General features: G+C 54.7%; 1 protein-coding gene across 1 annotated transcript in view; it reads left to right on the top strand.

The window, feature by feature from the left end:
- The window catches only part of ryr2a (ryanodine receptor 2a (cardiac)), a 1117859-nt gene that overhangs the window by 819415 nt on the left and 284082 nt on the right, over positions 1-14362 (top strand). The window lies entirely within an intron of this gene.

Raw genomic sequence — 14362 nt, 5'->3', positions numbered from 1 at the left:
AGAAACAATTAACTACCAGAAAATAATGGCAGCAAACTCTTTCAAAACACCTACATTTGCCATCGATTTGTTTTATTATCCCCCAGCAATCCTAGATCAGACAGATTTTGATTTCAAAGAACGCTACAATCTGAATTTGTCAAAGATTGAAGATGTGGGGCGGGATTCTCCGGGAATCGGCGGGGCGGGCAGAAACGGCGCAGTGGAGTGGCGGGAACCACCCTGGCGTCGGGCTGCCCCAAAGATGCGGAATCCTCTGCACCTTCAGGGCCTAGGCCAGCGTCGAAGTGGTTTGCGCCCTGCCGGCCGGCGTGGAAGGCCTTTGGCGCCGCGGTAGCCAGGGCCGAAGGGACTCCGCCGGCCGGCGAGGGGCCACGCATGCGCAGGAGCGTCAGTGGCTGCTGACGTCATCCCCGCGTATGCGCAGGGGGGGTTCACCTTCGCGCCGGCGGAGGCTTACACGGCCGGCGTGGAGGAATGGAGTGCCCCCATGGCACAGGCCCGCCCGCGGATTGGTGGGCCCCGATCGCGGGCCAGGCCACCGTTGGGGCACCCCCCGGGGCCAGATCACCCTGCCCCCCCCCCCCCAAACCCCCCAGGACCCCAGTAAGGGACCAACTCCAATTTACACCGGTGGGACCTGCATAGAACGGGTGGGACTTCGGCCCATCGCGGGAATTGGACTGCCGACACTGCCTGGCAATTACAGTTCCTACCGAGTATCCGGAGAGCCCTCAAGAAATCATCCTGAGACTACCGCGGGAGTTGCCGTCTCGTGGCCAGGAGGTGCCTGGCGAACATCTGATTCACAGTCTTGATGTATTGTCCTTTTAGTAGCGCCCATTGCTTCTGTGTAGGTGGGAGCATCCCGGATGAGTGGAAAAACTTGTGGGCTCACCCGTGAGTAGAGGATCTGGAGATTCTGCGGGTTTGAGAGTGCTTCAGTGGCTGCTCCGAGGTATCCTTCAAAGCAGGCTAGCCAGTGCTCAAAGGTGGCTGTGGCGTCGGCTGCGTGAGGGTTCAGCTGCAGATGATCAGGCTTGATTAAGACGTTCATCTCTAAAAATCTTGTGCCATAAATTGATGTACCATCAATGACCATGAGACGAAAATGGTGAAACTATTGAGCCTTAATTGCACTAGATGTTGAGCCTCCTGCAGCTGGACCCAGAATGGAAGCAGCGCAGGAGGGCACACACATTTATACCCTGCCTACTGGGATGAGCCAGCAGGCTGGGATTTACTGAGTTAACTGTAGTACAGTGGCAGTACCATAATACGCGTAGTGTGTTAACAGTGGTTGTTACCACACTCTGTGCTGTGTGAGTCTGCTCTCTGTGCTGTGTGAGTCTGCTCTCTGTGCTGTGTGAGTCTGCTCTCAGTGTTGTGTGAGTCTGCTCTTTGTGTTGTGTGACTCTGCTCTCTGTGCTGTGTGAGTCTGCTCTCTGTGCTGTGGGAGTCTGCTCTCTGTGCTGTGTGAGTCTGCTTTCTGTGCTGTGTGATTCTGCTCTCTGTGCTGTGTGAGTCTGCTCTCTGTGCTGTGTGAGTCCACACTCTGTGCTGTGTGAGTCTGCTCTCTGTGCTGTGTGATTCTGCTCTCTGTGCTGTGTGAGTCTGCTCTCTGTGCTGTGTGAGTCTGCTCTCTGTGCTGTGTGAGTCTGCTCTCTGTGCTGTGTGAGTCCACACTCTGTGCTGTGTGAGTCTGCTCTCTGTGCTGTGTGATTCTGCTCTCTGTGCTGTGTGATTCTGCTCTCTGTGCTGTGTGTGTCTGATCTCTGTGCTGTGTGAGTCTGCTCTCTGTGCTGTGTGAGTCTGCTCTCTGTGCTGTGTGAGTCTGCTCTCTGTGCTGTGTGAGTCTGCTCTCTGTGCTGTGTAAGTCCGCTCTCTGTGCTGTGTGAGTCCACACTCTGTGCTGTGTGAGTCTGCTCTCTGTGCTGTGTGAGTCTGCTCTCTGTGCTGTGTGAGTCTGCTCTCAGTGCTGTGTGAGTCTGCTCTTTGTGTTGTGTGACTCTGCTCTCTGTGCTGTGTGAGTCTGCTCTTTGTGCTGTGGGAGTCTGCTCTCTGTGCTGTGTGAGTCTGCTTTCTGTGCTGTGTGATTCTGCTCTCTGTGCTGTGTGAGTCTGCTCTCTGTGCTGTGTGAGTCCACACTCTGTGCTGTGTGAGTCTGCTCTCTGTGCTGTGTGAGTCTGCTCTCTGTGCTGTGTGAGTCTGCTCTCAGTGCTGTGTGAGTCTGCTCTTTGTGTTGTGTGACTCTGCTCTCTGTGCTGTGTGAGTCTGCTCTCTGTGCTGTGGGAGTCTGCTCTCTGTGCTGTGTGAGTCTGCTTTCTGTGCTGTGTGATTCTGCTCTCTGTGCTGTGTGAGTCTGCTCTCTGTGCTGTGTGAGTCCACACTCTGTGCTGTGTGAGTCTGCTCTCTGTGCTGTGTGAGTCTGCTCTCTGTGCTGTGTGAGTCCACACTCTGTGCTGTGTGAGTCTGCTCTCTGTGCTGTGTGAGTCTGCTCTCTGTGCTGTGTGAGTCTGCTCTCTGTGCTGTGTGTGTCTGCTCTCTGTGCTGTGTGATTCTGCTCTCTGTGCTGTGTGATTCTGCTCTCTGTGCTGTGTGTGTCTGCTCTCTGTGCTGTGTGAGTCTGCTCTCTGTGCTGTGTGAGTCTGCTCTCTGTGCTGTGTGAGTCTGCTCTCTGTGCTGTGTGAGTCTGCTCTCTGTGCTGTGTGAGTCTGCTCTCTGTGCTGTGTAAGTCTGCTCTCTGTGCTGTGTGAGTCCACACTCTGTGCTGTGTGAGTCTGCTCTCTGTGCTGTGTGAGTCTGCTCTCTGTGCTGTGTGTGTCTGCTCTCTGTGCTGTGTGATTCTGCTCTCTGTGCTGTGTGATTCTGCTCTCTGTGCTGTGTGTGTCTGCTCTCTGTGCTGTGTGAGTCTGCTCTCTGTGCTGTGTGAGTCTGCTCTCTGTGCTGTGTGAGTCTGCTCTCTGTGCTGTGTGAGTCTGCTCTCTGTGCTGTGTGAGTCTGCTCTCTGTGCTGTGTGAGTCTGCTCTCTGTGCTGTGTAAGTCTGCTCTCTGTGCTGTGTGAGTCTGCTCTCTGTGCTGTGTGAGTCTGCTCTCTGTGCTGTGTGAGTCTGCTCTCTGTGCTGTGTGTGTCTGCTCTCTGTGCTGTGTGAGTCTGCTCTCTGTGCTGTGTGAGTCTGCTCTCTGTGCTGTGTGAGTCTGCTCTCTGTGCTGTGTGAGTCTGCTCTCTGTGCTGTGTGAGTCTGCTCTCTGTGCTGTGTAAGTCTGCTCTCTGTGCTGTGTGAGTCTGCTCTCTGTGCTGTGTGAGTCTGCTCTCTGTGCTGTGTGAGTCTGCTCTCTGTGCTGTGTGAGTCCACACTCTGTGCTGTGTGAGTCCGCTCTCTGTGCTGTGTGTGTCTGCTCTCTGTGCTGTATGTGTCTGCTCTCTGTGCTGTGTGAGTCTGCTCTCTGTGCTGTGTGAGTCTGCTCTCTGTGCTGTGTGTGTCTGCTCTCTGTGCTGTGTGAGTCTGCTCTCTGTGCTGTGGGAGTCTGCTCTCTGTGCTGTGTGAGTCTGCTCTCTGTGCTATGTGAGTCCACACTCTGTGCTCTGTGAGTCTGCTCTCTGTGCTGTGTGAGTCTGCTCTCTGTGCTATGTGAGTCTGCTCTCTGTGCTGTGTGTGTCTGCTCTCTGTACTGTGGGAGTCTGCTCTCTGTGCTGTGTGACTCTGCTCTCTGTGCTGTGTGAGTCTGCTCTCTGTGCTGTGTGAGTCTGCTCTCTGTGCTGTGTGATTCTGCTCTCTGTGCTGTGTGAGTCTGCTCTCTGTGCTGTGTGAGTCTGCTCTCTGTGCTGTGTGTCTGCTCTTCTGTGCTGTGTGAGTCTGCTCTTCTGTGCTGTGTGAGTCTGCTCTCTGTGCTGTGTGAGTCTGCTCTCTGTGCTGTGTGAGTCTGCTCTCTGTGCTGTGTGAGTCCACACTCTGTGCTGTGTGTGTCTGCTCTCTGTGCTGTGTGAGTCTGCTCTCTGTGCTGTGTGAGTCTGCTCTCTGTGCTGTGTGAGTCTGCTCTCTGTGCTGTGTGAGTCTGCTCTCTGTGCTGTGTGTCTGCTCTTCTGTGCTGTGTGAGTCTGCTCTTCTGTGCTGTGTGAGTCTGCTCTCTGTGCTGTGTGAGTCTGCTCTCTGTGCTGTGTGAGTCTGCTCTCTGTGCTGTGTGAGTCCACACTCTGTGCTGTGTGTGTCTGCTCTCTGTGCTGTGTGAGTCTGCTCTCTGTGCTGTGTGAGCCTGCTCTCTGTGCTGTGTGAGTCTGCTCTCTGTGCTGTGTGAGTCTGCTCTCTGTACTGTGTGATTCTGCTCTCTGTGCTGTGTGAGTCTGCTCTCTGTGCTGTGTGATTCTGCTCTCTGTGCTGTGTGAGTCTGCTCTCTGTGCTATGTGAGTCTGCTCTCTGTGCTGTGTGATTCTGCTCTCTGTGCTGTGTGAGTCTGCTCTCTGTGCTATGTGAGTCTGCTCTCTGTGCTGTGTGATTCTGCTCTCTGTGCTGTGTGAGTCTGCTCTCTGTGCTGTGTGAGTCTGCTGTCTGTGCTGTGTGAGTCTGCTCTCTGTGCTGTGTGAGCCTGCTCTCTGTGCTGTGTGAGTCTGCTCTCTGTGCTGGTGAGTCTGCTCTCTGTGCTGTGTGACTCTGCTCTCTGTGCTGTGTGAGTCTGCTCTCTGTGCTGTGTGAGTCTGCTCTCTGTGCTGTGCGAGTCTGCTCTCTGTGCTGTGTGAGTCTGCTCTCTGTGCTGTGTGAGTCTGCTCTCTGTGCTGTGTGAGTCTGCTCTCTGTGCTGTGTGAGTCTGCTCTCTGTGCTGTGTGAGTCTGCTCTTTGTGCTGTGTGAGTCTGCTCTCTGTGCTGTGTGAGTCTGCTCTCTGTGCTGTGTGAGTCTGCTCTCTGTGCTGTGTGAGTCTGCTCTCTGTGCTGTGTGAGTCTGCTCTCTGTGCTGTGTGAGTCTGCTTTCTGTGCTGTGTGAGTCTGCTCTCTGTGCTGTGTGACTCTGCTCTCTGTGCTGTGTGAGTCTGCTCTTTTTGCTGTATGAGTCTGCTCTCTGTGCTGTGTGAGTCTGCTTTCTGTGCTGTGTGAGTCTGCTCTCTGTGCTGTGTGAGTCTGCTCTCTGTGCTGTGTGAGTCTGCTCTCTGTGTTGTGTGAGTCTGCTCTCTGTGCTGTGTGTCTGCTCTTCTGTGCTGTGTGAGTCTGCTCTTCTGTGCTGTGTGAGTCTGCTCTCTGTGCTGTGTGAGTCTGCTCTCTGTGCTGTGTGAGTCTGCTCTCTGTGCTGTGTGAGTCCACACTCTGTGCTGTGTGTGTCTGCTCTCTGTGCTGTGTGAGTCTGCTCTCTGTGCTGTGTGATTCTGCTCTCTGTGCTGTGTGAGTCTGCTCTCTGTGCTGTGTGAGTCTGCTCTCTGTGCTGTGTGAGTCTGCTCTCTGTGCTGTGTGAGTCTGCTCTCTGTGCTGTGTGAGTCTGCTCTCTGTGCTGTGTGTCTGCTCTTCTGTGCTGTGTGAGTCTGCTCTTCTGTGCTGTGTGAGTCTGCTCTCTGTGCTGTGTGAGTCTGCTCTCTGTGCTGTGTGAGTCTGCTCTCTGTGCTGTGTGAGTCCACACTCTGTGCTGTGTGTGTCTGCTCTCTGTGCTGTGTGAGTCTGCTCTCTGTGCTGTGTGAGCCTGCTCTCTGTGCTGTGTGAGTCTGCTCTCTGTGCTGTGTGAGTCTGCTCTCTGTACTGTGTGATTCTGCTCTCTGTGCTGTGTGAGTCTGCTCTCTGTGCTGTGTGATTCTGCTCTCTGTGCTGTGTGAGTCTGCTCTCTGTGCTATGTGAGTCTGCTCTCTGTGCTGTGTGATTCTGCTCTCTGTGCTGTGTGAGTCTGCTCTCTGTGCTATGTGAGTCAGCTCTCTGTGCTGTGTGATTCTGCTCTCTGTGCTGTGTGAGTCTGCTCTCTGTGCTGTGTGAGTCTGCTGTCTGTGCTGTGTGAGTCTGCTCTCTGTGCTGTGTGAGCCTGCTCTCTGTGCTGTGTGAGTCTGCTCTCTGTGCTGGTGAGTCTGCTCTCTGTGCTGTGTGACTCTGCTCTCTGTGCTGTGTGAGTCTGCTCTCTGTGCTGTGTGAGTCTGCTCTCTGTGCTGTGTGAGTCTGCTCTCTGTGCTGTGTGAGTCTGCTCTCTGTGCTGTGTGAGTCTGCTCTCTGTGCTGTGTGAGTCTGCTCTCTGTGCTGTGTGAGTCTGCTCTCTGTGCTGTGTGAGTCTGCTCTTTGTGCTGTGTGAGTCTGCTCTCTGTGCTGTGTGAGTCTGCTCTCTGTGCTGTGTGAGTCTGCTCTCTGTGCTGTGTGAGTCTGCTCTCTGTGCTGTGTGGGTCTGCTCTCTGTGCTGTGTGAGTCTGCTCTCTGTGCTGTGTGAGTCTGCTCTCTGTGCTGTGTGACTCTGCTCTCTGTGCTGTGTGAGTCTGCTCTTTTTGCTGTATGAGTCTGCTCTCTGTGCTGTGTGAGTCTGCTTTCTGTGCTGTGTGAGTCTGCTCTCTGTGCTGTTTGAGTCTGCTCTCTGTGCTGTGTGATTCTGCTCTCTGTGCTGTGTGATTCTGCTCTCTGTGCTGTGTGAGTCTGCTCTCTGTGCTATGTGAGTCTGCTCTCTGTGCTGTGTGATTCTGCTCTCTGTGCTGTGTGAGTCTGCTCTCTGTGCTATGTGAGTCTGCTCTCTGTGCTGTGTGATTCTGCTCTCTGTGCTGTGTGAGTCTGCTCTCTGTGCTGTGTGAGTCTGCTGTCTGTGCTGTGTGAGTCTGCTCTCTGTGCTGTGTGAGCCTGCTCTCTGTGCTGTGTGAGTCTGCTCTCTGTGCTGGTGAGTCTGCTCTCTGTGCTGTGTGACTCTGCTCTCTGTGCTGTGTGACTCTGCTCTCTGTGCTGTGTGAGTCTGCTCTCTGTGCTGTGTGAGTCTGCTCTCTGTGCTGTGTGAGTCTGCTCTCTGTGCTGTGTGAGTCTGCTCTCTGTGCTGTGTGAGTCTGCTCTCTGTGCTGTGTGAGTCTGCTCTATGTGCTGTGTGAGTCTGCTCTTTGTGCTGTGTGAGTCTGCTCTCTGTGCTGTGTGAGTCTGCTCTCTGTGCTGTGTGAGTCTGCTCTCTGTGCTGTGTGAGTCTGCTCTCTGTGCTGTGTGAGTCTGCTCTCTGTGCTGTGTGAGTCTGCTCTCTGTGCTGTGTGAGTCTGCTCTCTGTGCTGTGTGACTCTGCTCTCTGTGCTGTGTGAGTCTGCTCTTTTTGCTGTATGAGTCTGCTCTCTGTGCTGTGTGAGTCTGCTTTCTGTGCTGTGTGAGTCTGCTCTCTGTGCTGTGTGAGTCTGCTCTCTGTGCTGTGTGAGTCTGCTCTCTGTGCTGTGTGAGTCTGCTCTCTGTGCTGTGTGATTCTGCTCTCTGTGCTGTGTGAGTCTGCTCTCTGTGCTGTGTGAGTCAGCTCTCTGTGCTATGTGAGTCTGCTCTCTGTGCTGTGTGATTCTGCTCTCTGTGCTGTGTGTCTGCTCTTCTGTGCTGTGTGAGTCTGCTCTTTGTGCTGTGTGAGTCTGCTCTCTGTGCTGTGTGATTCTGCTCTCTGTGCTGTGTGATTCTGCTCTCTGTGCTGTGTGATTCTGCTCTCTGTGCTGTGTGATTCTGCTCTCTGTGCTGTGTGAATCTGCTCTCTGTGATGTTTGAGTCTGCACTCTGTGCTGTGGGTGTCTGCTCTCTGCTGTGTGAGTCTGCCTTCTGTGCTGTGTGAGTCTGCCCTCTGTGCTATGTGAGTCTGCTCTCTGAGCTGTGTGATTCTGCTCTCTGTGCTGTGTGAGTCTGCTCTCTGTGCTGTGTGAGTCTGCTCTCTGTGCTGTTTGTGTCTGTGGCAATCACCACTGTTGTATATATTAGGAGATGTGTGGTAAGGTCCTGTACTACAGGTACGGGGGTAGTCCCTGCCTGCTAGCTCCGCGCAGTAGGCGGTGTATAAATATGTGTGCTCCCCATACAGCAGCCATTTCGCCAGCTGCTGTCGGAAGGCGCACACCTTAGTGTAATAAAGCCTCAGCTGTATTCAACTCTCATCTTTGTGCAATTGATCGTGCATCAATTTATTCCACTAAAGTTTTCAGAAAATGGACCTCCAATTTTCCTAAGGGCCGTCCAGCTGGCCTTACGGTCCAGAAATCTCCCGGCCTCCCGCTGGCAGGAGGTCCTCCCCGATGCATTGGACTCCATTCGGTCACTCCTTTGCACTGCGACTAACGACACACCCCATGAACGTCTCTTCGCCTTCCCCAGGACGTCCACCTCCAGGGTGTCGCCCCTGACTTGGCTCGCAGCTCCAGGACCCGTACTCCTCCGTAAGCACGTACGACTCCACAAGGCGGACCCGTTGTTTGAAAGGGTGCAGTTATTCCACGCTAACCCCCAGTATGCCTACGTAGTGTACCCCGACGGCCGCCAGGATACTGTCTCCCTCAGAAACCTGGCACCAGCAGGTTCCCCACACACAACCCTCCGGCCCGGCGCCACCCTCCCCTCCCTCGGCGCACCCAGAAGCAACCCCCTCCCGGGACCATCAGTCCTCCCCCTGCCCACGCCCGAGGATGAGGAGGATTTTGGCACGCTCCCCATGTTACCGAGGACCAGACCGGCACCGGAATCGCCGCCACCACTGCATCGCTCTCAACGTCAGATCAAGGCCCCAGACCGGCTAAACCTGTAATTGTTTCGGGACTTTTAAAGCGCCATGTACTGGAGTCCAAACGTTTTTTTGCCTCTCTATATTAAAACTTGTTCTGTATATAGTTCTCCGCCACCGCTGCTGGACTCAATTTTAACAGGGGGTGAATGTGGTAATCACCACTGTTGTATATATTAGATGTGTGGTAAGGTCCTTACTACAGGTACGGGGGTAGTCCCTGCCTGCTGGCTCCGCTCAGTAGGCAGAGTATAAATATGTGTGCTCACCATACAGCAGCCATTTCGTCTGCTGCTGTAGGAGGCCACACATCTCTGTGTAATAAGGCCTCAGTTGTATTCAACTCTTGTCTTTGTGCAATTGATCGTGCATCAGAGTCCGCTCTCTGTGCTGTGTGAGTCTGCTCTCTGTTGTGTGAATCTTCTCTCTGTGCTATGTGTCTCTGCTCTCTTTGCTATGTGAGTGATGCACTATCAACTATGACGAGATGAGAGTAGAGAGTAATCGAGGCTTTATTACACAGAGATGTGTGGCCTCCTATGGCTGCTGCCGAAATGGCTGCAGTTCGGAGAGCACACACATTTATACTCCACCTACTGGGCAGAGCCATCAGGCAGAGATCCACCCCTGTACCTGTACAGGGGCCTTACCGTAATACCCTTGTATGCAGTGCAGTATATACAATATAATACAACAGTGGTGACTACCACATTCACCCCCTGTTAAAAATGAGTCCAGCGGGGTTGGAAAACTAGTTACATACAGGTTGTCATTAAAATTTCAGAGAAGGTTACAAATTTAGATGATTGGGCGCCTTGATCCGCCGTTGAGAGCGCCTCAGTGCTGGTGGCGAGTCAGGCGTCGGCTCGGTCGTCAGTGACTCCGGGAGCGTGTCGACATCCTCTTCATCCCCGGGTGGGACCAAGGGGAGGACGGATCATCCTGGAGCGGGGGGAGATGGGAGGCACCGGGGCAGAGGGGGGGTTGTGTGTGGGGACCCAGCTGGTGCCAGGTCCCTGAGGGAGACTGTGTCTTGGTGGCCGTCGGGGTACGCTACGTAGGCATACTGTGGGTTTGCATGGAGTAGCTGTACCCTCTCAACCAACGGGTCCGCCTTGTGTTGCCGCACGTGCTTGCAGAGGAGAATGGGTCCTGGAGCTGCCAGCCACGTTGGGAGCGAAACCCCGGAGGTGGACTTCCTGGGGAAGGCAAAGAGACGTTCAGGGGGGATTCGTTAGTCCCAGTGCACAGGAGCGACCGAATGGAGTGAAGTGCGTTGGGGAGGACCTCCTGCCAGCGGGAGGCCGGGAGATTCCTGGATCATAGGGCCAGCTGGACGGCCTTACAGATCGTCCCATTCTCCCGCTCCACCTGCCCGTTTCCCCAGGGGTTGTAGCTGGTCGTCCTGCTCGAGGCGATACCCTTGTTGAGCAGGTACTGGCGCAGCTCATCGCTCATAAATGAGGATCCCTGGTCGCTGTTGACGTAGGCGGGGAAACCGACCAGAACTGAGATGGGTGTTGAGGGCTTTGATGACGGTGGCAGATGTCATGTCGGGCATGGGATGGTGAAGGGGAATCTGGAATATTCGTCGACCACATTGAGAAAATACGTGTTGCGGTCGGTGGAGTGGAGGGGCCCTTTGAAGTCCACGCTGAGGCGTTCAAAGGGGTGGGAGACCTTCACCAGGCGCGCACGGTCTGGCCGGTAGAAGTGCGGTTTACACTCCGCGCAGATCTGGCAGTCTCTGGTGACAGCCCTGTCTTCCTCGATGGAGTAGGGCAGATTGCGGGCCTTAATGAAGTTATAAAAGCGGGTGACCCCTGAGTGACAGAGATCGTCGTGCAGGGTCTGGAGTCGGTCTGCTTGTGCACTGGCATATGTACCTCGGGACAGGGCATCGGGGGGGGGGGCTTGTTGAGCTTACCGGGGCGATGCAAAATCTCGTAATTAAAGGTGGAGATCTCGATCCTCCACCGCAAGATCTTATCATTTTTGATCTTACTCCGCTGTGTGTTGTTAAATATGAAGGCAACCGACTGTTGGTCTGTGAGGAGAGTGAATCTCCTGCCGGCCAGGTAATGCCGCACAGCTTCAACGATAGCTTGGGCCTCCTTTTCGACGGAGGAGTGCCAAATTTCGGAGTTATGGAGGGTGAGGGAAAAGAATGCCACGGGCCTGCCTGCCTGGTTGAGGGTGGCGGCCAGAGCGACGTCTGATGCATCGCTCTCAACTTGGAAGGGGAGCGTCTCGTCGTCTGTGTGCATCGCGGCCTTGGCGATGTCGGCCTTGATACGGTTGAAGGCTTGGTGAGCCTCGGCCGTCAGTGGGAAACCGGTGGAGTGGATGAGTGGGTGGGTCTTGTCCGCATAGTTAGGGATCCACAGGGCGTAGTACGAAAAGAACCCCAGGCATCGTTTGAGGGCCTTGGGGCAGTGGGGAAGGGGGAGATCCATGAGGGGGCGCATGCGATCGGGGTCGGGCCCGAGCACTCCGTTCTGAACCACATAGCCGAGGATGGCTAATCGGTTCGTGCTGAACACACACTTTTCCTTGTTGTAGATTAGGTTGAGGAGCTTGGCGGTGTGGAGAAATTTGGAAAGGTTAGCGTCGTGGTCCTGCTAGTCGTGGCCGCAGATGGTGACGTTATCCAGGTACGGGAAAGTGTCCCACAGTCCGTACCGGTCAACCATTCGGTCCATCTCCCGTTGGAAGACTGAGACCCCGTTAGCGACGCCGAAGGGAACCCTAAGGAAATGGTAAAGGCGGCCGTCCGCTTCAAACGTCGTGTACGGGCGGTCTGCCTTGCGGGTGGGGAGCTGGTGGTAGGCAGATTTCAGGTCCACTGTCGAGAAGACCCGGTGCTGTGCAATCTGATTGACCATATCAGACATGCGTGGGAGGGGGTACGCGTCGAGCTGCGTGTTCCGATTGATGGTCTGACTGTAGTCAACGACCATCCTGTTTTTCTCCCCGGTTTTCACCACTACCACTTGGGCTCCCCAGGGGCTGTTGCTGGCCTCGATAATGCCTTCCCGCAGCAGCCGCTGGACCTCAGACCTGATGAAGGTCCTGTCCTTGGGGCTGTACCGTCTGCGCCTGGTGGCGACGGGTTTGCAATCCGGGGTGAGGTTTGCAAACAGAGAAGGTGGGTCGACCTTTAGTGTCGTGAGACCGCATACAGTAAGGGGTAGTAGGGGCCCGTCGAATTTCAGGGTTAGGCTCTGGAGGTTGCACTGGAAGTCCAGGCCGAGTAGCAAGGCAGCGCAGAGGTTGTGGAGGATGTAGAGCAGGAAGCCGCTGAATTCTACGCCCTGGATAGAACAAAAATCAAAGACAAAGAAAATTACAGCACAGGAACAGGCCCTTCGGCCCTCCCAGCCTGCGCCGATCCAGATCCTTCATCTCAACCTGTCTTCTATTTTCCAAGGATCTACTTTCCTCTGTTCCCCGCCTGTTCATATATCTGTCTAGATGCATCTTAAATGATGCTATCGTGCCCGCCTCTACCACCTCCGCTGGCAAAGCGTTCCAGGCACCCACCACCCTCCGCGTAAAAAACTTTCCACGCACATCTCCCTTAAACTTTCCCCCTCTCGCCTTGAAATCGTGACCCCCTTGTAATTGACACCCCCACTCATGGAAAAAGCTTGTTGCCATCCACCCTGTCCATACCGCTCATAATTTTGTAGACCTCAATCAGGTCCCCCTTCAACCTCCGTCTTTCCAACGAAAACAATCCTAATCTACTCAATCTTTCTTCGTAGCTAGCACCCTCCATACCAGGCAGCATCCTGGTGAACCTCCTCTGCACCCTTTCTAAAGCATCCACATCCTTCTGGAAATGTGGCGACCAGAACTGTACGCAGTATTCTAAATGTGGCCTAACCAAAGTCCTATACAACTGTAACATGACCTGCCGACTCTTGTACTCAATACCCCGTCCGATGAAGGCAAGCATGCTGTATGCCTTCTTGATTACTCGATCGACCTGCGTTGCCACCTTCAGGGTACAATGGACCTGAACTCCCAGATCTCTCTGTACATCAATTTTCCTCAGGACTCTTCCATTGACCGTATAGTCCGCTCTTGAATTAGATCTTCCAAAATGCATCACCTCGCATTTGCCTGGATTGAACTCCATCTGCCATTTCTCTGCCCAACTCTCCAATCTATCTATATTTTGCTGTATTCTCTGACAGTCCTCCTCGCTATCTGCAACTCCATCAATCTTAGTATCATCTGCAAACTTGCTAATCAGACCACCTATACCTTCGTCCAGATCATTTATGTATATCACAAACAACAGTGGTCTGAGCACGGATCCCTGTGGAACACCACTAGTCACCTTTCTCCATTTTGAGACACTCCCTTCCACCATTACTCTCTGTCTCTTGTTGCCCAGCCAGTTCTTTATCCATTTATGGTGAGGGTGGTGATGCAGTACCCTCGGATCATCACAGAGTGGGATCCGTAGGCCAGGGAGATTCTTTGGTTAATGGGGTGTACTGCGAGGGAGCAGCGCCTTACCGTATCGGGGTGGATGAAGCTCTCAGTGCTCCCGGAGTCCAGAAGGCAGGATATCTCATGCCCGTCGACCTTCACCTTTGTCGACGCGATCACGAGGTTGTGCGGTTGGGACTGGTCGATCGTGACGGAGGCGAGACGCGGCTGGTCGTTGGCTGTTTCAGCGATGAGCGGCCCGACGAGGTGCCCGACGGGCAGGGCTCCTGAGGCGGGGAAGATGGCGGTGCCCACGGGTTGTACGTGTCCTGGGGCAGGCAAGATGGTGCCTCCCATTGGTTGTGAGGCAAGCAAGATGGCGGTGCCCACGGGCCACACATGTTGTGAGGGGAGCAAGATGGCGGCGCCCATGGGCCGCACGTGGTCTGAGGCGAGGAAGATGGCGGCGCCCACTAGCTGCACGTGGGGGGTGCAAGGACAATAGCGGCGATTGAGCGGGCCTGGCACACTGCAGCAAAATGTCCTTTCTTGCTGCAGGGCTTGCAGAGCGGGCTCCGTGCCGGGCAGCGCTGCCGGGGGTGTTTTGTCTGTCCGCAGAAGTAGCACGTGGGTTCCCCAGGGTTGGTTGGCTGCCGTGCGGCGCAGGCGTGGGGTTGGCTGGGGGTGGTTGCTGATGCGGTCCACGATGGGGTGGCCGCTGGCAGAGTCCATGATGCCCAGGAGGGGTGGGCCGTGCGGTCGGGGGCATACGCCTGTACGTTGCGTGAGGTGTCTGTGAGTGAGAGCGCTAGTTTCTTGGTCTCCACGAGGACAAGCTTGGCCCCTTCTCAGAGGCGCTGGCGGATGTAGGCCGACACTATGCCCGTAACGAATGCGCCTCTCATTCGCAGGTTAGAATGTTCAGGGGCCGAAACGGCCTGGCAATCACAGTCTCTCACCAGGGCGAGCAGGGCACGCCAGAAATCGTCCACAGACTCACCGGGAAATTGGTGCCATGTGGACAGGAGGTGCCTGGCGTAGATCCTGTTGGTCTGCTGAGCGTAGTTCTCCTCCAGTAGCGCCATGGCCTCTGTGTAGGTTGGTGCGTCCCGGATGAGGGGAAAGACATCGGAGCAGAATCTGGACAGAATGTACAGAATCTGGAGCTTCTGTGCTTCTGAGATTGGGTCTGTTGCAGATCCGATGTATGCTTCAAAGCAAGCTAGCCAATGTGCGAAGTCCTTTTTGGCGTTGTCTGCTT

This window comes from Scyliorhinus torazame, chromosome 1, assembly GCF_047496885.1.
Source record: "Scyliorhinus torazame isolate Kashiwa2021f chromosome 1, sScyTor2.1, whole genome shotgun sequence".
NCBI classification, from domain to species: domain Eukaryota; kingdom Metazoa; phylum Chordata; class Chondrichthyes; order Carcharhiniformes; family Scyliorhinidae; genus Scyliorhinus; species Scyliorhinus torazame.
Note: the sequence above shows the minus strand (reverse complement) of the source record. Positions and strands in the feature narration are given on the sequence as shown.